General features: G+C 47.6%; 1 protein-coding gene across 2 annotated transcripts in view; it reads right to left on the bottom strand.

Annotated features, from left to right (window-relative positions):
- LOC123763029 (uncharacterized) overlaps positions 1-25,000 on the bottom strand; it is a 133,427-nt gene that overhangs the window by 74,191 nt on the left and 34,236 nt on the right. For both annotated transcript variants that reach the window (XM_045749975.2, XM_069302193.1), the window contains one exon: positions 9,594-9,626. The gene's annotated coding sequence lies outside the window, so the exon portion shown is untranslated. The remainder of the gene's footprint in view (positions 1-9,593; positions 9,627-25,000) is intronic.

A 25,000-nucleotide genomic window follows, 5' to 3' on the forward strand; every position in this document is an offset into this window, starting at 1 on the left:
GCCCTGGTGGACGTGCTTCATGTGCAGCTGTCGGACCTGGTGGGCGTCCAGCTGCTTCAGGGCAACCGTGCTGTGGTCAAGTTCCGCCTCCAGGCTGCCTTTCAGGTGTTTCTCGAGCGTTGTGAGGGGCGTGTTTACCCACTCCCTGATTCAGCTGGCTCAGTTAAGGTGGTGAATCTTAGTGTCACCTTGACGTCTGTGGCGATGCATGGTGCCCCCTTCGAATTTCAGGACGACTTTTTAATCTCCTGTTTTGAGCGATTTGGGACCGTGTTAAGTGTTCGTTGGAACAAGGTCGTTGCCGGGCACTGTATTGGTATGCTTGACGGCTCCCGCACCCTGACGATGTCGCTGACGTGTAGTGTACCGTCGTCGATGTCCGTGTTGGGTTACACGCTCCGCTGCTTGTACCGGGGTCAACCGCGCACCTGTTATCGGTGTGGTCACGAGGGTCACCTGGCTGCGGCGTGCGACGTGGGTGCAACTGGTAGGGTGCATGTTTTTCGTGCAGAGGATTTCCCGCCCTTGTTACGTTCGGACGGTTCTGAGGATGGAGTAGGTGCTGTGCCTGAGGCGCCTGATTGCCTGTCTGCTGCTCCGCCTGTTGGGGCGAGTTCTACGGCGACACGTCAGGTGACTGCTGTGGCCCCTGGGGTTGTTGAGCCGGTGTGTGTGGGTGTCGGGCCGTCGCCTGAGCTGCGTGTAGTGAAGGATGTCTCGGTGGAGGTCCATGTCCCGCCCCCGCCTGTGGATGTGATACCGGCTCCCGGGGACGCGGGTTCTGCTGTTTTAGAGGGGGTGCTTCGGCAGGGGGAGGTGCCTGCCGTGCCTGTGTGTGTTGGTGAGTGTAGTTCTGCTCTTTCCGTCCCTTTGCAGAAGCGTGCGCGTCGGTGTTCTGAGGCTGTTTCCCTGGATGATGTGGACAGTGTGGGTGATGTGGCCTCTGTGGACTCTTCGGACGGTGCGGGTGTGGCCTGTGTGGATGTGAAGATGGTGGCCGTGCCTGCGGCGGGGCCTGCTGGGCGTGGTGTGGTGAGGCCTGTCTCGAAGCGTTCACGGCGGGCTCGGAGTGTGTCTCCCCTTCGTGGTGTGCCTTGGGAGGAGGTGGGGGAGTATGGTAATCTGGCGCCCCCCGCCGAGAATGGTGGTGCTGTGAGGGGCTCCGACGTTGCTACCTGTGCCTCTCCTCCTGCGTCTCCTGCTGTTGGATCTCCGCAGTGGGGGGTTGTCCCTGCTGATCGGGACCTCATCGTGATGTTGCGGAAAGATGTGCGCCAGAGGGCCTCGGCTCCTGTGCCCGGTGGTGGGGTCGGTGCCGCGCCTGCGTCCCCTGCTGTATCCCCTCCTTCCTTGCTCCAGTCTGGGGATTGCCTAGTCCCGTCTGCTGGGGTCGTGCCCTGTGAGGGTCCAGAGTTGGGCCCTTATCGGGATGCCCGGGTGCTTCCGATCCCGTGGTGCTCGTCCACTGTCTGGGTGTCGCGGGTGAAGGAGTTTGTGTATAGGGTGCCGGATAGGATGTCTCAGCCGAGGGCGCCGCCTGGTGGCCGGCTGCCCGCTGACCTGCGGGTGATATGGGAAGCGTACTGCTTGCGCTTTCCGATACACAAGTTTCCGGAGAAGTATTAGTTCCCGTCTTGCGCACGCTGCTAAGCCGTGCATGGATCAGCTGCCACCGTGATCACGACGCCCCCCCCCCCCCCGGTGCGGGGAGTCTCCCTCTAACGTTCGCCTCTGTTTTCGTCGCCACTCCTCTCTCTACGGCCCATTACATCTACCGCTTTTGACTTTCTACTCCTCCTAACCGTCAACGCGTCTCCTTACATCTGTCCTGGTGCAGTCATCGGGAGGGTTACCCCTTCATGCAAACTGCGCCTATTCTCAAGAAGAAGAGTTAAGACCAGAGTCGTTGGAGCAAATTCGGCTCCTATAATTCTCTTGGACGAAGTGTTATGGAGATCAACTTAAGTGTTCTACCATCATCAACACGCTGTCAACAACCACAAGGGAAGTGTCGTTCCGAAATCTTATCTAAGTCATTATTGGCCAGTAATGTTATGTTAGGATTATTTCAGGTTAGAACACGAACGATCGACTTAACACAGGTAATTAAGCCTTGGTCCTTATCTTATCTAATATACAGTGTTTTCTCTGATATAGCTGTCATATATTAGGTTTCCGGCTTACAGCTAGTGCCCTTTGACAGGAACAAGAAGAGGAAGCAATAATTAATCTTGGTACATCAGTTACTTGGGTGATGGAAGCTAGCCTCTCACGAGGATAATTTGGCGTCTACATCCTAGTTATATCTGGTGGACTAGGCCTGCCAAACAATAAGATAAGGCACCTCCAACTTTATTAATATATGTAGTTTAATACTGTAATTTGATTGGCTACATATATATAAATATAATATAAATCCCCCCTAATGTGCAATTTGTGAGACTATTGCAGAAATACAGTCCACTAATCATACCAATTGGTATCGAAATATATAAATTAACGTAAATATAATCTCTATATAAATTCATATAAATTAAATAAATATAAATCTCACAGGTCGGTTCCCACAATGATAACCGGAATCACCTCAAGGTAGTTAGGTAGGCAGGCGGAGGCGTCTCTCGACAGTTGCTGGCTGCGTTCCCAAATTTCTAATTTCATCTTATTAACTGACAATTTAAGCGTCACGAAATAGCCGTTTGGCAACAGATGTTATGGCTTAACCTTGCGGCCATCTTTTGGCACTAAACCCTGGTCGGGCAAGTGTACCCCTGGTCGGGCAAGTGTACCCCTGGACGGGCAAGTGTACCCCTGGTCGGGCAAGTGTACCCCTGGTCGGGCAAGTGTACCCCTGGTCGGGCAAGTGTACCCCTGGTCGGGCAAGTGTACCCCTGGTCGGGCAAGTGTACCCCTGGTCGGGCAAGTGTACCCCTGGTCGGGCAAGTGTACCCCTGGTCGGGCAAGTGTACCCCTGGTCGGGCAAGTGTACCCCTGGTCGGGCAAGTGTACCCCTGGTCGGGCAAGTGTACCCCTGGTCGGGCAAGTGTACCCCTGGTCGGGCAAGTGTACCCCTGGTCGGGCAAGTGTACCCCTGGACGGGCAAGTGTACCCCTGGTCGGGCAAGTGTACCCCTGGTCGGGCAAGTGTACCCCTGGTCGGGCAAGTGTACCCCTGGTCGGGCAAGTGTACCCCTGGTCGGGCAAGTGTACCCCTGGTCGGGCAAGTGTACCCCTGGTCGGGCAAGTGTACCCCTGGTCGGGCAAGTGTACCCCTGGTCGGGCAAGTGTACCCCTGGTCGGGCAAGTGTACCCCTGGTCGGGCAAGTGTACCCCTGGTCGGGCAAGTGTACCCCTGGTCGGGCAAGTGTACCCCTGGTCGGGCAAGTGTACCCCTGGTCGGGCAAGTGTACCCCTGGTCGGGCAAGTGTACCCCTGGTCGGGCAAGTGTACCCCTGGTCGGGCAAGTGTACCCCTGGTCGGGCAAGTGTACCCCTGGACGGGCAAGTGTACCCCTGGACGGGCAAGTGTACCCCTGGACGGGCAAGTGTACCCCTGGACGGGCAAGTGTACCCCTGGACGGGCAAGTGTACCCCTGGACGGGCAAGTGTACCCCTGGACGGGCAAGTGTACCCCTGGACGGGCAAGTGTACCCCTGGACGGGCAAGTGTACCCCTGGACGGGCAAGTGTACCCCTGGACGGGCAAGTGTACCCCTGGACGGGCAAGTGTACCCCTGGACGGGCAAGTGTACCCCTGGACGGGCAAGTGTACCCCCTGGACGGGAAAGTGTACCCCCTGGACGGGCAAGTGTACCCCTGGACGGACAAGTGTACCCCTGGACGGGCAAGTGTACCCCTGGTCGGACAAGTGTACCCCTGGACGGGCAAGTGTACCCACGGACGGACAAGTGTACCCACGGACGGACAAGTGTACCCCTGGTCGGGCAAGTGTACCCCTGGTCGGGCAAGTGTACCCCTGGTCGGGCAAGTGTACCCCTGGTCGGGCAAGTGTACCCCTGGACGGGCAAGTGTACCCACGGACGGACAAGTGTACCCCTGGACGGGCAAGTGTACCCCTGGACGGGCAAGTGTACCCCTGGACGGGCAAGTGTACCCCAGGTCGGGCAAGTGTACCCTGGAGGAGCTTGGTGGCACAGACAGGTTCTGTTATACCTACACTCCCACAAGCTTATGTTTAGACATTTTCTCCAAGATTTCTTAAACGTGAATTCTTGTATTTATTTGCGTCAGTGACAAGCACAACTTTGATCTGAATAACTTTATTTACATAATGATACGAACAACCAACGACAGATAATTATTGCACAAAAACGAAAATCTTCTTTCCCAAAATTTTCTGCGGCTGTTGTTGTTATAGATTCAGCTACTCGGAACAAGTTGCAAGTAGCACGGGCTATGGTGAGCCCGTAGTGGACTTACCTGGCACAGGAGCGGTGCTCGTCTTCTGCGGAGCCTCGCGGGTTCAAAGACCGTTTCTTCTGAATCACAAAGATTCAAGATTCGTCGTCCCTTCACTTTCTAGTCTGTGATTTAGTCAACTTTCCAGGTTCGCTCGTATTGCCAAACTACCACTGATATACAATGGGCTATACAATGCGAGTCATGGTAATTCCTATGGAGAAAAAAACAGGCAACGAAAACTAGTCTTGTTTCTTCCGGAAATACTAGGCCTATTTCTTTTCACCCTGCATATGGTGACACATTTATTGGGGAAGTGAGTTCCTGGGAGGTGAGGCGAGGTCAGAGACCACACCATTTTGGCCCCTCACATGTTTCCGACCTCTCCCCTCCCTCCCTCAGCCAACATGTCTGCTAGAGGTGGTTCACTACAGACCCAGTGACCTGTTGCTGCTCGGCCCATAGGCATGCTGCTCCACCCCAGGACCAGCAACACTTAACTTTCACCCTCATTAATATTTCCAAACGCGCGCGCTCACTCTTTCCTCACTAACATGCATGTGTCTTTGGTGTTAATCATTATGTAGAAAATAGAATGTCTGTCTATCTGTCCAAAGTAGGAGGACAGACGCCTGTGGAGAGAGGACGGGGAGGGGTAAAAAGAGAGAGAGAGAGAGAGAGAGAGAGATAGAGCGGGGGGGGCAGGGAGGAGTAGAGAGAGAGACGACCGGGAGGAGAGAGGAGACCCGGGTACAGCCGGGTTTCCAGTATAGTGTTCCATATATTTAGTAATCGATTGATAAAGACTTTACATAACAACTACGGGCTCACCATAGCCCGTGCTACTTGGAACTTTGTTCCAGGTAGCGAATCTTTAACAACAACAGATAAAGATTAAGCCACACACAGGAGGTGGCACGGGCATGAATAGCCCATAATGTTTAGTATTTTAACTGGACCTTATTAATGAATAAATGCTGGCAGTTGTTCCATTTTCTGTTCCACTGAGGCTAATAGAAAGTCTACGTCTTGTCACGCAACTGCGCTTGTAGTAATGGCAGATTTAATGTGATATTTTAAAATTTAAAAAAAAAACAAGTGGCCAGTGCGGAAAAATAATATAAACGTTGTCAGCAAAATATTGGCAACAATTAAATGTTGGCAGAGGTTTTTAACTTTTTTTTTTAAGTTTCAAGGAAAATGGGTAAAAATTAAATATAGGTAATTGGACATAAGTTATTTATATCAGATGTATTATTGAACGTTTTGGCGCCATTTTTTGTGTGGGGGAAAATTAAAATCTAAAAACTATATTGTGTGGTTAAATCATTGATGAGTCGTCAGTCCCCATTCCTTATCAACCTAACAAAAGTGTTCTGGAAAATCGTGTACTTTTTAAATAAAGATCTTGCAATTTTTTAATTCTTTTTTAATAATTCTATAAAACGACATTTAACCCGTCCAATAACTCCAATTGAATAAAGAATAATATTTACTAACTAATTTACAGCAAAACATATATTTTTATTAGATATGTTAATTCAAATTTGCTAGGAAAAATATATATCAGTTTTAAAGAGTAAAAATTAAAGAGTAAAAGTTAAAATAGTGTTCCCCCTATACGTTAAGAAAACGTGATCCTTGCTAACTTTGTTGCAGCAGTGACTCGTCTATATAATAATAATAATAATAATAATAATAATAATAATAATAATTTTTAATTTATGCAAAAGTTCACACATACATACTTCGGCTGTAAGAAGGTTGTGTGATTCCTGGGGCAAGTCATATACAATGCCTTAAACAGAGCGTTCAAGGCTTATCATTGGGGGAGGGGGGGGGGGGGTAACTAACAAAAACTTTTTAAAAATTTACTGCTTAAACACAAGGAATAAAAAAAAAAGTATAAAATTTTTACACAGCAATAGCACATATTCAGTAATTGATGTTCAATAACAGCAAAAGCTGGATTGACGGGAAGCAAGATAGGCCCAGTTTATTCTCTCCCCCCCCCCCAACAAGGTGCCCTCTGGAGTACAACGTTCAAGTCAAATACTGACATAACATAAAACAGTATTTGACTAATAGCTTCAAACATGGCCAAGTAGGTTATGACAAGACGTGTTTCATTTACAATCAGCCTGTGTTGTAAACACTCCGTAAATCAACGTACCAAACAACTTACCTAACCTAACCTAGTCCTAACTATGCATAAACCCGCAATCTGTAATAATAATATAGATTGCCGTTTGATAAAACGTATATTTTGATTACCTGATAACTAAAGGGGAAAACTGATAAAACCAAAAAAATTATTTTGGAAAAATATATATATTATTAATCCGCGATAAAGATTCATCGGAGTACCCGGGTTCGATTCCCGGGAGGAATAGAAATAGCTGGCCATGTTTCCTTTCACCTAATACGACTGTTCAACTAGCAGTAAATTGGTACCCAGAAGTTAGTCAACTATTGTGGAGTTAACTAACTCCACAACATCCTGGGGCAGGGTCAGAAATTCGACCTTGAGACGACCCTGATATAAGTCTAATGTGTACACACACACACACACACACACACACACACACACACACACACACACACACACACACACACACACACACACACACACACACACACACACAAAAGAACGTTTTTAGTGTCAGAATGGTTGACAAATGGAATGCATTAGGAAGTGATGTGGTGGAGGCTGACTCCATACACAGTTTCAAGTGCAGATATGATAGAGCCCAATAGGCTCAGGAACCTGTACACCTGTTGATTGACAGTTGAGAGGCGGGACTAAAGAGCCAGAGCTCAACCTCCGCAAGCACAACTAGGTGAGTACAACTAGGTGAGTACACACACACACACACACACACACACACACACACACACACACACACACACACACACACACACACACACACACACACACACACGCACACGCACACGCACACGCACACGCGCGCGCGTGCGCAGGCTGCCTGTCCCAGATAAAGCTTATTATAATAATTAAAATCATAGTAAATCAGTAATTGACTCACAAATTGGCCTGAAGGTCAACAGCTCCGAGGGTATTGTTATCGTGCAGAAGGAACCCAACTCAACCTGACCTGACCTAACATTTCTAGACTACCTGTTCCGGGGACAAAACCAGCCGAGCCAGACAGTAATCACGTAAATCAGTGAGGTGTTAAAGTGAGGCCGCTGACGCTGGTATTACCACACGGATATGCACTGTTAAAACTGGTTTACCAACCGCTTATAACTTGTCGCTCGCGCTAACGCTTAATTACAATAATTTCGCTGAAACAATAATTCCGCCGAGACAATAAGCGTTCTTCTGTGGCCAGTTTCGAGCCTACTTGTATATTTTTACAACCCAGATGAGAGGGGAGGGGGGGGGGAAGCAGGTTTTTCTGGTGATAATTTGATCATTAAGGCCGTTGCTTGGATCAGCCAGCAGGCTCACCGATCCATCACAACCCAGTTGATCCGGTACTTCACTTCAAGAATCATACTATTTCCAGTTCGAAAATTATAACGTTTGTGCCAGCTGTTGATTGATTGATGTTTATATGATTGATGTTGATTGATTTTATATGATTGATTGTTGATTGTTTATTGATTGATGTTGATTGATGTTTATATTGTCGGGAAGAATGACCAATCATTGGTTTCTGATGTGAGTGTTCTCTGTTCTTGTGGTACTTCTGTTCTTCTGTGGGTGTGTTCAACGCTTCCTACCATACGTATCGCTCCAATAAGTTTTTTTTATTATTATTGAATTATATTTTATTGAATATCGAATAATTGAATACTGAATAATATTTTATTTATTATTGGGTAAATGAATTGTGGGGTTCAGTCCCTGAGCCCATTATATGTCTCTGTAACCCTTTCCACTACCGCCCACAAGATGGGTATGGGGTGCATAATAAATGAACTAAACTATTATTATTTTCAACCACAGACGTGGCCACACATTTACAGTGCTAATCAACATATATACATTTTCGTCTGTCCTCCATGGACAGGGTTAGAGATGTGTTAAACATATAGTTGAGGGGTTTATTGAAGCTCCAATAAGTTGTTTGATTATAGCAGGGAAGCCTAACCCTCTGGTATATATCCATGTATATAGTGCAGTTTGGGAGCCTAATCTTCGAGTCGCTTCCATGTATACATACTATGCATATTATATCGTGTCTCTAGCCCAGCCCGTCCTCTCGAGCTTTCACGTCACTAAACTGATGTACTAAATTGACCGAACCTAACCTAACCTAACCGAGGACCCACGAGTAGAAAACGAGACCACGTCAATTATGCGAGCAGCGGTGATTTTTAGTATATCACTTTTTTCGGCTTTAGGAAAATCAGAATGCTATGTACTGTTGGAGAGGACGGCCTGGTTAGTCAGTCTAGGTTAGATTAGGTTCGGGCAATTTAGTACATCAGTTTAGTGACTGTGTACACTCCAGAGGATGGACGGTTCACGAGAGAACAATTTGAGTGCTTTGAGACGGTTTCGGTAATTAATCTGGTAATCCAGTAATCATGCCTATTTATGCAGTAGATGTTCAATACACCTTCTACGCCAGATTACACTCCCGCCCTCTTGGTAGAGGCGAGCACCCACAAGTATGCAAGGCGGGATAGTACTAGTGATTTTGGGACTAGTTGGGGATTTTGGGACTAGTTGGGGATTTTGGGACTAGTTGGGGATTTTGGGACTAGTTGGGAAGTCCATTAGCCGCAAAACTATACATCTCCATAACGTTCACAGATGTCAGTAGTACTGTTATTGGTAGTAGTATTGGTAGTATTGGTATTAGTTGTTCTGGTTATTAGTAATTAATTATCAAATGAAGGCACCAAACCTTGGTTATTAGTAGCAGTAAAAAGTTAATAAAAATGTTAATAAAGCCATGGTAGTTGCAGTAATAATATTAGCGATGACAGTAAAAACAACACAAGTTTAACACAAGTCTAACACAAAACAAAAAGTCCCAAAACCATTAAACTTAAAAGAACTTCACTAAAACAGTTCTTCTGTTTTACTCTTCACAAGTTCCCGACTGAATACATTGTATATAAAAATCTTTCTGGGGTATGTGAGGAAAATAGATAAGAATGAACATGCAATTGAGGAGCTTTGAGGCTCAGATACTCACGAGTAACGAGGCTGGGAACTGGTATCCACCACCCTGCAAACACACACAATCAATGATTAGTTAGTCGGAATGGCAGAGATTGATAGATTGGTAACTTATCTAACGTTATAAGGTCCCAGGCCGGGCTCGGGGAGTAGAGGCACTCCCGAAACCACCTACAGGTAAGATCCAGGTAAGATCTGGCCCAAGAAGACCACATGGATTTTCTCTAGAACATAAGGAAAACTGCAGAAGGCCTAATGACCCCCATATGGAAACTCTTCCCACGTCAGAAACTCCGTCTGGGTTCGAGTCCTGGCCAAGGAGGATTTACTAGGCGCCAATCCGTGCCATGCAAGCCGTGATTGGGTACCTGGCTGTTAGCCAATTGGCGGATCATGTTGGATTTAGTGAGCCTTTTAATGATTAAAAATGTTATATAATTGCAGGAAAACCACAAATAAAATGGATACCCTATTTTCTTATTAATTATTTAATGTGTGAATAAGAAGGCAGGATAATTATCCAATACACGAAACTTTGAAACGTAGGATACAATGTAATATTATGGCCAACCTCACTGTTCACTCTCACTTATAATAGGTTATCTTGAGATGATTTCGGGGCATTAATGTCCCCGAGGCCCGGTCCTCGACCAGGCCTCCACCCCCAGGAAGCAGCCCGTGACAGCTGACTAACACCCAGGTACCTATTTTACTGCTAGGTAACAGGGGCATAGGGTGAAAGAAACTTTGCCCATTGTTTCTCGCCGGCACCCGGGATCGAACCCGGGACCACAGGATCACAAGTCCAGTGTGTTGAAGTCCAGTAATATGAAACACTTCTTTACTGAAAACTATAAAAACTATATGTAACTAATGTGTACTTTACTCCTTTGTAATAATCATTTGTTAATTAATGTATACTTCATTGTCATACACATAAAAACTAATATAATTATCCAATTTTTGTCATCAGCTGAGAATACCAGATACATTTAGCTGACTGTTTGAGATTGCTGTGGTTCCTGGGATCAGTGGCCTCAACCCGTAGTCTCCCCACGGCTCTGTATCTGTCGTCAATGACATAATTTGCTGCACAGATCGACAAAATGGCGTCGGACGTGAACTATTCGATCGTGTTTAGACATTTCAAAGATTCCCTCGTGAACCCGTATACTGTGTGTGGCTCAGGTGTGACCTTAGTGTGGACCAGTGTGGCCTTGGTGTGGCTCAGGTGTGACCTTGGTGTGGCCCAGGTGTGACCTTGGTGTGGCTCAGGTGTGACCTTAGTGTGGACCAGTGTGGCCTTGGTGTGGCTCAGGTGTGACCTTGGTGTGGCCCAGGTGTGACCTTGGTGTGGCTCAGGTGTGACCTTAGTGTGGACCAGTGTGGCCTTGGTGTGGCTCAGGTGTGACCTTGGTGTGGCCCAGGTGTGACCTTGGTGTGGCTCAGGTGTGACCTTGGTGTGGACCAGTGTGGCCTTGGTGTGGCTCAGGTGTGACCTTAGTGTGGACCAGTGTGGCCTTGGTGTGGCTCAGGTGTGACCTTGGTGTGGACCAGTGTGGCCTTGGTGTGGCTCAGGTGTGACCTTAGTGTGGACCAGTGTGGCCTAGTTGACAGGCGACACAATAGAGGGCAGCTGGGATTAGTCTCAATTGAAAAGCTAAAACAAAACACTATGTGCTGGTAACTTTGCGAGGACGAAGACCACTCAGTCACCGAACCCTGTAGTGAACTGACCCGCTGTACCTTCTTGTGTGAGCCCCGGTGGTACAGTCGGCTTCGTTCTCGACTCACATGAACGTTCTTGTGAATGTTTACTACACCCTCACCCACACCACTACACCCTCACCCTACACCACTACACCCTCACCCTACACCACTACACCCTCATCCTACACCACTACACCCTCACCCTACACCACTACACCCTCACCCTACACTACACCCTCACCCTACACCACTACACCCTCATCCTACACCACTACACCCTCACCCTACACCACTACACCCTCACCCTACACCACTACACCCTCACCCTAGACCACTACACCCTCATCCTACACCACTACACCCTCACCCTACACCACTACACCCTCACCCTACACCACTACACCCTCATCCTACACCACTACACCCTCACCCTACACCACTACACCCTCACCCTACACCACTACACCCTCACCCTACACCACTACACCCTCACCCTACACCACTACACCCTCACCCTACACCCTCACCCTACACCACTACACCCTCACCCTACACCACTACACCCTACACCACTACACCCTCACCCTACACCACTACACCCTCACCCTACACCACTACACCCTCACCCTACACCACTACACCCTCACCCTACACCACTACACCCTCACCCTACACCCTCACCCTACACCACTACACCCTCACCCTACACCACTACACCCTCACCCTACACCCTCACCCTACACCCTCACCCTACACCCTCACCCTACACCCTCACCCTACACCACTACACCCTCACCCTACACCCTCACCCCTACACCCTCACCCTACACCACTACACCCTACACCCTCACCCTACACCACTACACCCTCACCCTACACCACTACACCCTCATCCTACACCCTCACCCTACACCCTCACCCTACACCACTACACCCTCATCCTACACCCTCACCCTACACCCTCACCCTACACCACTACACCCTCACCCTACACCACTACACCCTCATCCTACACCACTACACCCTCACCCTACACCACTACACCCTCATCCTACACCCTCACCCTACACCACTACACCCTCACCCTACACCACTACACCCTCATCCTACACCCTCATCCTACACCCTCACCCTACACCACTACACCCTCACCCTACACCACTACACCCTCACCCTACACCCTCATCCTACACCCTCACCCTACACCACTACACCCTCACCCTACACCACTACACCCTCACCCTACACCACTACACCCTCACCCTACACCACTACACCCTCACCCTACACCACTACACCCTCACCCTACACCACTACACCCTCACCCTACACCCTCACCCTACACCACTACACCCTCACCCTACACCACTACACCCTCACCCTACACCACTACACCCTCATCCTACACCACTACACCCTCACCCTACACCACTACACCCTCATCCTACACCCTACACCCTCACCCTACACCCTCACCCTACACCACTACACCCTCATCCTACACCCTCACCCTACACCACTACACCCTCACCCTACACCCTCACCCTACACCACTACACCCTCATCCTACACCACTACACCCTCGCCCTACACCCTCGCCCTACACCCTCACCCTACACCACTACACCCTCATCCTACACCCTCACCCTACACCACTACACCCTCATCCTACACCACTACACCCTCACCCTACACCCTCACCCTACACCCTCATCCTACACCACTACACCCTCACCCTACACCCTCACCCTACACCACTACACCCTCATCCTACACCACTACACCCTCACCCTACACAACTACACCCTCATCCTACACCACTACACCCTCACCCTCACCCTACACCACTACACCCTCATCCTACACCACTACACCCTCACCATACACCACTACACCCTCACCCTACACCCTCACCCTACACCACTACACCCTCACCCTACACCACTACACCCTCATCCTACACCACTACACCCTCATCCTACACCACTACACCCTCATCCTACACCACTACACCCTCATCCTACACCACTACACCCTCGCCCTACACCACTACACCCTCGCCCTACACCACTACACCCTCATCCTACACCACTACACCCTCACCCTACACCCTCATCCTACACCACTACACCCTCACCCTACACCACTACACCCTCACCCTACACCACTACACCCCTCATCCTACACCACTACACCCTCATCCTACACCACTACACCCTCATCCTACACCACTACACCCTCATCCTACACCACTACACCCTCATCCTACACCACTACACCCTCGCCCTACACCACTACACCCTCGCCCTACACCACTACACCCTCATCCTACACCACTACACCCTCATCCTACACTACACCCTCACCCTACACCCTCATCCTACACCACTACACCCTCACCCTACACCACTACACCCTCACCCTACACCACTACACCCTCATCCTACACCACTACACCCTCACCCTACACCACTACACCCTCATCCTACACCACTACACCCTCGCCCTACACCACTACACCCTCATCGTACACCACTACACCCTCATCGTACACCACTACACCCTCATCGTACACCACTACACCCTCACCCTACATCTTCACCACAATCCAACACCCACAGCGTGACACACTTCTCCTCCAGTCACATATACCGTTAGTGAGAGGTAGTTTGGCCACGTTCTACCTGGAGAATGTTTCGAGAGTGTTACTCCCCGAGTTCGTCCTCATTCGACTTGTGATATCTTGGTCCAACAGGCTGTTGCTTGGAGCGGCCTGCAGGCCCACAAATGTACTACAGCGCACCTAACTTGTGTCTACCTTGTGTAATTTCCAGGGATCAACGGTTCCGCGGCCCGGTCTCTGACCAGGCCTCGCGGTCTGTCGTCTGGTTAACCAGGCCGTTGGACGCGGTTGCTCGACGCCGGACGTAAGAAGTAAGTAATTATCAAAAGAAGGCACCAAACCGGGAAGGCTGTGTAGCACCATCAAAGTGCGAAATAATCAGAGGGCGCTAAATATCACCAAGAATGACAATACGAGAACAAAAACGCACTAGGCGAACGATATCAAAAGTATCCGATTCACCAAGAATTCTATCGAGGGACAGGTGACCGCGAGGGGCGGTCGGAAAGCAAGACACACGCTCGTCCTGGAAGTCAGGACATTCAACAAGGATATGCACAACTGTAAGAGGGACAACGCAATTTGGACAATAAGGAGCAGGGCGGCGCTCCATTAAGTGACCGTGGGTTAAGCGGGTATGGCCAACCCGCAGCCTTGCCAAAGCAGTTTCCCACCGCCGGTTACGGTGGTAGGAGCCGGACGTATGAATCACAGCCTGGTTGATCAGGTATTCATTGAAGGTGTTTGTTAAGTTCTCTCTTCAACACGGTGAGGCCTGGTTAGTCCGGACCTTCTTGCAAGACGTTATGGCCAATCATCCCCATAATCATAGCAGGTAATGGCCCGGTGACGACATCTATTTGAACAACACCACCTACAGACAGTACGAGAGATTATTACGCCCAAATGCGTTCGAAGACTGCGCCAGTATTGATCATTATACGCTGTTTATCTTGGCATTTTGTCGAAAATAGATCATGGTGACCACACCAGCAGAAGCTAATGGTGGTCTCCGTGAGAATGCAGCGTTCTCTTGCTCCCTCGACGAGCACTGAGTCACCATTAACAACTCTCCCTTTCGTTAATGGTTGCGTATAGTGACAACGGCGTCTTTTAAGAGTTCCTGGGAGCAACACCGCTTTCTACGCACACACTAATGCCTGTTTGTTCCGCCAGATGGCCTGGAGAGATGTAAACAAACCGCAGTGAGCAGTGAAGGTGTTTCTCAACGCTTGGAGCTCCTTCCTGGCTCCTCCCTGCTAACCACAACGCCTTGCTCTCCTCTCCAAGATTATGGTGAAGAATTATTTATGTGTCGCTGACTCTGTCTTGTATAAAGACTTCCCATCTTTTAAATTGTGATACAATTGCTTCAAGTACCTCTGAGAGCTTTCACCACATGCTGAAGCAGGTCTGACCAAAATGTAGCAGGTCTGACCACGTACGTTATGCCAATATGTAACTGAATGTGAACAAATTTCAAGTGTTTACAGACAACTCTATCATTAAGTTTGAAGATATGTTCAGATTTGTTTTTTTTTCGGGATGACATTACTCAAAATCCTAGCCAGGAATCCTAAGTTTGTTTATTGTAAGTGCATGAAATAAGCCTTGCCCTTCCTGCAAGACTGTTTCCTGGTGATATCATGTACCACAACATTAGGTCAGATTCACGAAAGCACTTACGCAAGCACTTACGAACGTGTACATCTTTCCTCAATCTTTGACGGCTTTGGTTACATTTATTAAACAGTTTTCAAGCGTGAAAACTTCCCATTCAACTATTGTTATTGTTATAAACAGCCTCCTGGTGCTTCGGAGCTCATTAACTGTTTAATAAATGTAACCAAAGCCGCCAAAGATTGAGAAAAGATGTACACGTTCTTAAGTGCTTGCGTAAGTGCTTTCGTGAATCTAGCCCCTTGGCTACAACTATGTACTTACATCACGTTCTTTGTAACAATCTCCTATTTGAGAAATATTTCTCAAATATTAATAAAAATAAATTTAAATTATCGAATATAAATATTCGATAATTTAAATTTATTCCTGGCGACCAGATTCGACAACAAATTCGAACGGTGTGATAATGAAGTTATAAACCACAGGTACAGCAAGACTGGCAGGCGCGACAGAGGAAGACCTCACTCTCTCGTAGCTACTGGTTGGTGAGCACCAGCCCATTACTCGACAAATAGAGTGAAACCACAAGTACATAGCTTCAAAGCAAAGGACCAACGTAAACATTTACAGTAAAAGTAGTTTCAAAGAGTAGTGGTAAGACGGGACACCACGAGCAGCTGTAATTACACTCAGGTAATTACACTCGGGTAATTACAACCATATGAGGAGGAAGACATCTCCGAGTGACAAGTAACCGCATGGGTCAAGGGACGGGCAGAGCCACGGAAAAATTACAAGGATGTTTAGGAGGGAGTTTTCAGGGGAAAGCGCCAAGCCAATACGGCTATATAGCACTGGGAAGGAGTCAGGATAAGGATTTGGGGATGGGACGGGGAAGGAAGGAACGGTGCCCAACCACTTGGACGGTCGGGGATTGTACGCCGACCTGCATGAAGCCAGACTGTCGCTCTACCGTCCAGCCCAAGTGGTTGAGTAGGATGTTTAGGAGAAACTAAACAAAAATTCTAGGCTTTTCATCTGGAACATGAACCGCCCCGGAGCCTACCAGTCACCACCCATATCAAGGCTGAGGGAAATGATAGTGACATCAGAAGAAGGCAACTTTTGAAAGACGTGAATGGGACGAAATCAGTACAGTCGGCCCAGGCGGACGCTCACTGGATTCTGGAAGCAGCAGCAGCTGTTGCCTTGTGAAGCTCCAGTGACGAGGAAAGCAGTCAATGCTTTTCACCTTTATACAAGAATGAAGAAATACTATAAGCCACTGAACTATAGATTGATGTCACTATCAAGCGTACACCTAACGGAGGCAATGAGTCAGTAACGTGGCTGAAGTACGTTGACCAGACCACACACTAGAAGGTGAAGAGACGACGACGTTTCGGTCCATCCTGGACCATTCTCAAGTCGATTGTAGCTTGAGAATTGTCGACAAAAAGACAATCGACTTGAGAATGGTCCAGGACGAACCGAAACGTCGTCGTCCCTTCACCTTCTAGTGTGTGGTCTGGTCAACAGTACACCCTACGGATCTACGATATACTTAAGAGACTAAGATATATAGAGACGCCAAATCAAACCATTTAGAAACAAGCAACTTCGTCAGTGATCATTAACGTGGGTTTATGGAAGTCATGCATGACACTTCAACTTGAATTCTACAACAAAATAACAGTGATAAAAACCAGAAGCTGCACATTCCTCGACTATCAGAGAGCATTTGACATACTCCCAAAGAGGAGAGACTTGTTTAAGCTGGAGAAGAAAACTGAACTGCAGAACTGCTTGGCTAAACAGGTACCCGGGGTAAGAAATGTCGCTAGAACAACAGTGGAAGTGATCCAGCGAGAACTGGAGAAGTGTGTAGTGGAGTTACCGGATCAGCCTGGCTGTGATAGTCACATGGGGGTTTTCGCTACGCAGTCTCTCTCTCAGACCAGGGGCCAGATTCACGAAGCAGTTACGCAAGCACTTACGAGCCTGTACATCTTTTCTCAATCTTTGGCGGCTTTATTTACAATTATTAAACAGTTAATGAGCTCCGAAGCACCAGGAGGCTGTTTATAACAATAACAACTGTTGATTGGGAAGTTTTCATGCTTGTAAACTATTTAATAAATGTAACCAAAGCCGTCAAAGATTGAGGAAAGATGTTGACCAGACCACACACTACTACTATCCCCTACACCTTACTTTCCTCCTCAGCTCTCTCTTGCCTATTTATTGCCTGTCCCTACCTCCTCATCACAATCGACTTGAGAATGGTCCAGGACGGACCGAAACGTCGTCGTCCCTTCAACTTCTAGTGTGTGGTCTGGTCAACATACTTCAGCCACGTTATTGTGACTCATCGCCTTCATTGAGGAAAGATGTACACGTTCGTAAGCACTTATGTAACTGCTTCGTGAATCTAGCCTGGCCAGTCACCAGGGGAGGCCGCCAATAAACAAGTACTGTACTTGCATTGCTTAGTCAAAATGGTGCAAACTGTGGGTCTATTCTCAATCGATTTGCTGTAGCTTCGAAAATACTGTTTATCCTCTAGAGTCTATCCTTCAGAGTCTTAGAGCCTAGAGTCAGCCTCGCGGGAATGGTAACGCAATATAAAATCTATCTGAAATAATATAGAACTGATCACACAGGGATTCCAGTCCTTTCAAGCAAGAATATTCTCTCTCTCTACACACACACACACACACACACCACTAGCCCTACACGCTGTGGAGCCGGGGGCCGGTGGCTGATCGGACAACACGCTTGACGCGTTATCCTGTGGTCCCGGGTTCGATTCCGGGCGCCGGCGAGAAACAATGGGCAGAGTTTCTTTCACCCTAATGCCCCTGTTACCCAGCAGTAAATAGGTACCTGGGAGTTAGTCAGCTGTCACGGGGTGCTTCCTGGGGTGTGTGCGCGTAAGGTGTGAAAAAATAGTAGTTAGTAACAGTTGATTGACAGTTGAGAGGCGGGCCGAAAGAGCAGAGCTCGACCCCCGCAAGCACAACTAGGTGAATACAACTAGGTGAACACACACACACACACTAGGCAGTGATGTGGTGTGTGTGCACACACACACAAATGAGCCACAGAGATATTAGAAAGAACTTTTTTTAGTATCAGAGTGGTTGACAAATGGAATGCATTAGGAAGTGATGTGGTGGAGGCTGACTCCATACACAGTTTCAAGTGTAGATATGATAGAGCCCAATAGGCTCAGGAACCTGTACACCTGTTGATTGACGGTTGAGAGGCGGGACCAAAGAGCTAAAGCTCAACCCCCGCAAGCACAACTAGGTGAGTACACACACACACACGCGCACTCACACAGGAACTCTTTTCCTTTCTAATCACAAATATGAAGGTCTTAACTGTGCTGCTCACATACTTGCTGCCTCCATTAAGTTCAGTACTCTCCTACGTTCTCTATGATGCTACGACATCCTCGTCACCTTTAGACCAGCAAATTCAAGAGAGATCTTGTTTCTGTGAAGAGCACTTTCGCTTCCCATGACGTCAAACCTGCTACCAATCGGAATCCTCCGCCTCACGATCTCAGTTTTGACCTCGGTGTCATGTCTGTTACATTATAATACTACTGTAATGTGTGTGTGTAATCAGTGCTGGTATCAGCATGTCTAGAAATATAGGTTGATTAAGACATAGCATGGTCTTAATCACGGGAGCCGGTCGGCCGAGCGGACAGCACGCTGGACTTGTGATCCTGTGGTCCCGGGTTCGATCCCGGGCGCCGGCGAGAAACAATGGGCAGAGTTTCTTTCACCCTATGCCCCTGTTACCTAGCAGTAAAATAGGTACCTGGGTGTTAGTCAGCTGTCACGGGCTGCTTCCTGGGGGTGGAGACCTGGTCGAGGACCGGGCCGCGGGGACACTAAAAAGCCCCGAAACCATCTCAAGATAACCACGAATATGCGAGTGGATACGAGAAAATAAATCCACGGCATATATTATATTATAAATATTATACTATTTTATATATATTTTACTATATTATATTATACTATATTATATATTATATATATATATAATTTAACAAAATAAATGTTTCTAACAATGTGTGTAATTAAAAGTACTACATTTTAATAGAGATACTAATGTGGCATGTACTGGTAGCAGGGGTACAGATCTATGGTACTGGTAGCAGTGGTCCAGATCTATGGTACTGGTAGCAGGGGTACAGATCTATGGTACTGGTAGCAGGGGTCCAGATCCGTGGTTCTGCTAGCAGTGGTCCAGAATTATGGTACTGGTAGCAGGGGTCCAGATCCGTGGTTCTGCTAGCAGTGGTCCAGAATTATGGTACTGGTAGCAGGGGTCCAGATCCGTGGTTCTGCTAGCAGTGGTCCAGAATTATGGTACTGGTAGCAGGGGGTCCAGATCTATGGTACTGGTAGCAGTTGTCCAGATCTATGGTACTGGTAGCAGGGGTCCAGATCTATTGTACTGGTAGCAGGGGTCCAGATCTATGGTACTGGTAGCAGGGGTCCAGATCTATGGTACTGGTAGCAGGGGTCCAGATCTATGGTACTGGTAGCAGGGGTCCAGATCTATTGTACTGGTAGCAGGGGTCCAGATCTATGGTACTGGTAGCAGGGGTCCAGATCTGTGGTACTGCTAGCAGTGGTCCAGATCCGTAGTTCTACTAGCAGGGGTCCAGATCTATGGTACTGGTAGCAGGGGTCCAGATCTATTGTACTGGTAGCAGGGGTCCAGATCTATGGTACTGGTAGCAGGGGTCCAGATCTGTGGTACTGCTAGCAGTGGTCCAGATCCGTAGTTCTACTAGCAGGGGTCCAGATCTATGGTACTGGTAGCAGGGGTCCAGATCTATTGTACTGGTAGCAGGGGTCCAGATCTATGGTACTGGTAGCAGGGGGTCCAGATCTGTGGTACTGCTAGCAGTGGTCCAGATCTGTGGTACTGGTAGCAGTGGTCCAGATCCGTGGTTCTACTAGCAGGGGTCCAGATCTATGGTACCAACAGAAGAGGTCTAAATCTATCGTAATAGTAGCAGGGGTCTAATAGTAGCAGATCTGACGTACTAGCAGGAGGGATCCACATCTATTGTACTAGCAGCAGGGTTCTGATCTATCTTACCTCGGAAGCGAAGTTCGATGCGATAAACGTATATGAGATGATGTTATTTCCTCCAGAGTTCTTTATATATTCCATTGGAACTGTGTACAAGTCTGGCACCACTGCTTCGACCCCTCTCGGTGTGTCTCATTAGTCCATTGTTACGACAATGAGAAAATCGTTTTTAATTTATGTGGCTCATTTAGGTACTTAGTATCCATCTGTGTTCTATTGTTCGTGAATGACTAGTGTTAAATTATCTGGCTTTGTTTGGCCCCAGTTTAATCCCTTGAGTATTTTCTATGTGGTGATTATGGCTTCCCTGTTTCTTCTTCTCTTGCAGTCACGTTAGGTTTAGTCAAATGCATTTTATCTTTCCTCCCAACTCATTCGCCTTAAATTTTAGGACTGATGAAGGATTTTGACCTCCTTCATCGTGTCATTAGCAAGATAAGTACTCCACGCTTGTACTGCATATTCCAGAATTAGTCTGACATACGTGGTAAACAAGATCCAGAACTACTATTTGTTCATATTCCGAAAAGGCGGTTCTTATGTTGGCCGACCATACATATACCGACTCTACCGACGAGTTATCTTACGCATGTGTTGTACTTAACAAGGCTTACTTAACAGTTTGTAGGATTGAGCTTCAGCTCTAGGGTCAAGTCTTTCCAGGTACCGGTCGTTATACGTAGCTAAATAACTCCACGACGCCTTTCCTATTGTCCTATTTTGTCTTTGTTATTTAGCTGTCAAGTATGACAGTCCAGTGCTAGACAGAACCTCTAGGAAGTAAGAGTTGCTATTTAATACAGCATCAGACGACCGTAGATACTGTTCCTCCACAGTCAGAGACGATCAGCACCACCCCTGAGGTGGGGGGGGGAGGGGATTGGGAGGAGATGGGAGGGATGGGCTGGGGTATGTAGAGGGGGGGGGGGATGGGCTGGGGTATGTAGAGGGGGGGGACAGTTCTTGGGGCCACTCAAAAAAGACAAGATGCAGCAATTTGTGATAAGTACCACTTTTGACACATGTACTTTATGACCATTCAAGTCATTTCAAACACGGGGCCTTAACCAATAATAAGTGTTAAGAGTGGTGGCCATTTTTCAAACTGGCAGACTAAATGTCGAAATTTCTGTATATAGACATTTAAGGTGCCGTTTCATTATTTTGTTCAAAATAATAAAAACTACAAAAAAATATATATTTTCGTGCACATTAGCGTAAAAAATCGATAAAGCGGCTATACTTTAAATTTATCACTACTTGATTAATGTATAAAATTAATCAAAATATAGTTTTAGAATTAATACTTTTTGTTTTGAGCAGGTGAACTGGCACGATAGTCACGTGGCAGAAAGTGCCACTTGCCCTCCCTCAAGCACTTCCACTTGAGCTCCTCTGGAATAACTGCTTCATCTACTAACTCATAGTCTGCCCTCATCTGCCCAGTCGCACGTCCAGGACCCCAACCAACGGAATGCTGGTTGTTACAAGACGGCCACAGACAATATATTGACACTGAAACAACTGTTGAGAGCTACCAAGTGAGGTACACACATAATATCCTGACGAAGGCGGAGAAACACAGCACACACAAGGATACCTGATCACCCAGTCTGTGATTCGTACGTCAGGCTGCGAGCAGCCGCGTCTAACAGCCTGGTTGACCAGTCCTGCAACCAGGAGGTCTGGTCGACGACCGGGCCGCGGGGACGCTATAAGCCCCGGTAGCACCTCAAGGTAACACACCTTCGACCAGCGCGATGAGGCCTCTTGGACATAAACAATAGTGCACTTAAAGTACCCCCATACCGAATATTTTGACCCGTGCCTTCCACAGTCTGGCAGGAAGGATCTATTCTCTCTCTCTTCATGCGCGTCTTGTCGCCAGTTCCGAAAGAGTGGAGAGGCACTTCGAAAACCCTGAAGAATGTGGAAGAAACCTCAGTCGTTCACTCGCCGAAGACGGCCACTTCTCCAGACCCACAACACAGGAAAAACTTACTTTTTCTTATTTAGTTCTTAGTCTCGGTAAGTCCCAAGTGTAAGCGTTTTTAGCCTCAAGTTGCAGAACAAGACCACGGTATAACAATTCATTGTGTCGGGGGACAGGCAGCCAGTGTATATATACAGTACGTATTAGGCTTATACAAGGTCTTTCCCCGGCCCCCCTCTCCCCACCAAAGTCGAATTACTAACCCTTCCCCAGGATGTAACCCCACAACAAACTGACTAACTCCTGGGTACCTACTTACTGCTAGATGAACAGGTGTATTAGGTGACAGCAAATGCGTCCGACCATTTCTGTCGGGCCCGGGATTCGAACTCTGAATTTTCGATCGTGAGTCAAGAACGATCCCGACTGTACTGCCAGAATTTCTTATCTGCTAATTTGTTGTGTATCCACAGCAAAAACTTTTTTTATTCAATTATTCATGTTTTCTTGTTCAGTTAATTTAAAGTGAAATACAGTATGTATAACGGTCACAAAGTGTATTATAAACCGATGATTTCTGTAATACAAGTAGAGCATATTTGTTCATGCTGTATAAATACAATATTAAACTATCATAAACATCGTTTAATAATTAACACTAATATAAATTAAACAATTATTTTTTTAATTTTAAAACGATATTCTGGTATTTTTCTAGACTATGAAAATATGTGTTTTAAAAGCTTTATTTATTCTTTTTTTTTTTTACCAAAAAGACTTACGAAACTAAACTCGAACTACCTATACGCAACTTTTATGATTAAGTCCAACCCCTTTATATAAAAAAAATTGCCACTATCTTGAATCCTAAATAATTTTTAGGGACGGAGGGAGGAATCCCTACCTGAAATGACCTGCATAAACATAACACAACAGAACGCAGTGTTACAAGTCACAAGCCTGGCCTCGGGCCGGGCTTGGGGAGTAAAAGAACTCCCAGAACCCCATCAACCAGGTATCACATATGTGCATAGTGGCGCCTTCTAATCACAAATTGTGGTTAGGTGGTGTGGTGGTAAGAAGAGCAGACCGCACTCAGAGAAGGCAGGCAGGTGCAGGCATTCGAGGGCCTGGTTGGTTCGGATTTTACTGCCTCGTAAAATTCTGAAATCTCGCTAATGTTCACTCGTCTGCTGACCTCTCACTTGACCGCTGCTGGAGGTCAGTCAGAGCTATCTCCTGGTGATTGAGGATTAGTTAACCCAGCAAGTGACCACAAGGCTGGTCTGGTAAGTGACCCCCCCAAGACTGGTCCACCAAGTCACAACCAACCCACACACCTGGTGTACGTCAACTTGGTGGACCATTCCAGTCGACCCTATTGCACCCAAGTGCATCTGAGGCCAAAGGGCAATGTCGAATTTGTCGACTTTAACACTTGCTATGGTCGTAAGGGTGAACCCCCTCCCCCATTATCCCACTTTTTCCTTTTTAACCCTTAACCTAACCTTTCATTCACCTTCGACCTCTAAACTCTCCCTCCACCGGACACTGGTTCACGCACCGACCTTCCCACGTCATGGTGAAGGCGGGTCACCCCACCCCGTCCCCTCCCGGCTGGACCCGGAGAGGGCGCTCACCCGCCCACTCATCCGGTGAAAGGGACCAGAGGGGAGGTCACTGCCAGGGCCGCCGACTGGACGCTGCCCCGTTCTCTTGCTGGGTAAGGCCACTGTCAGGGCCACCCCTTCACTGCCACGGCCCCACCTTCACTGCCACGGCCCCACCTTCACTGCCAGGGCCACCCCTTCACTGCCAGGGCCACCCCTTCACTGCCAGGGCCACCCCTTCACTGCCAGGGCCACCCCTTCACTGCCAGGGCCCCACCTTCACTGCCAGGGCCCCACCTTCACTGCCAGGCGTGCAAAGCTACAAATCAAATCACCACTGCTCCACGCGCTAATATTTTACTGGTGTATAAAAATGTCTCTCCTTCATTAAGCCATTGAGAACTTTCCCGTTTTCTTTTCAAGATTGTGAAATGGCTGAACTTTTTATTATTATTAACATCTTTATTGACAAAATTAATTACAATTTTGCCTAATCTGAGGATTTTGATAGTCTTATTAAATTGAGGTTAATGCTAGTATTCACTGTCACGCAGGACAGAGGGTCATACATAAGACAATAGGCCTAAACTGTAGGCTGAAGCACATATATATCATGGTTACAATCAATGTTTTAATGTGTGGATATGTGAAAACAACTTTCTATTGTGCACTGCCACACAAGTGCAGGGATGGGTTCATAAGTGATACAGCTTAGAATATAAGTAGAAATTGTTCTTCATTCTTTAAAATGGACAAGCAAATTTTGGGTAAATTGTTAGGATGTCGTCCAGAACACC

Source organism: Procambarus clarkii, chromosome 47, assembly GCF_040958095.1.
Source record: "Procambarus clarkii isolate CNS0578487 chromosome 47, FALCON_Pclarkii_2.0, whole genome shotgun sequence".
Taxonomy (NCBI): Eukaryota; Metazoa; Arthropoda; class Malacostraca; order Decapoda; family Cambaridae; genus Procambarus; species Procambarus clarkii.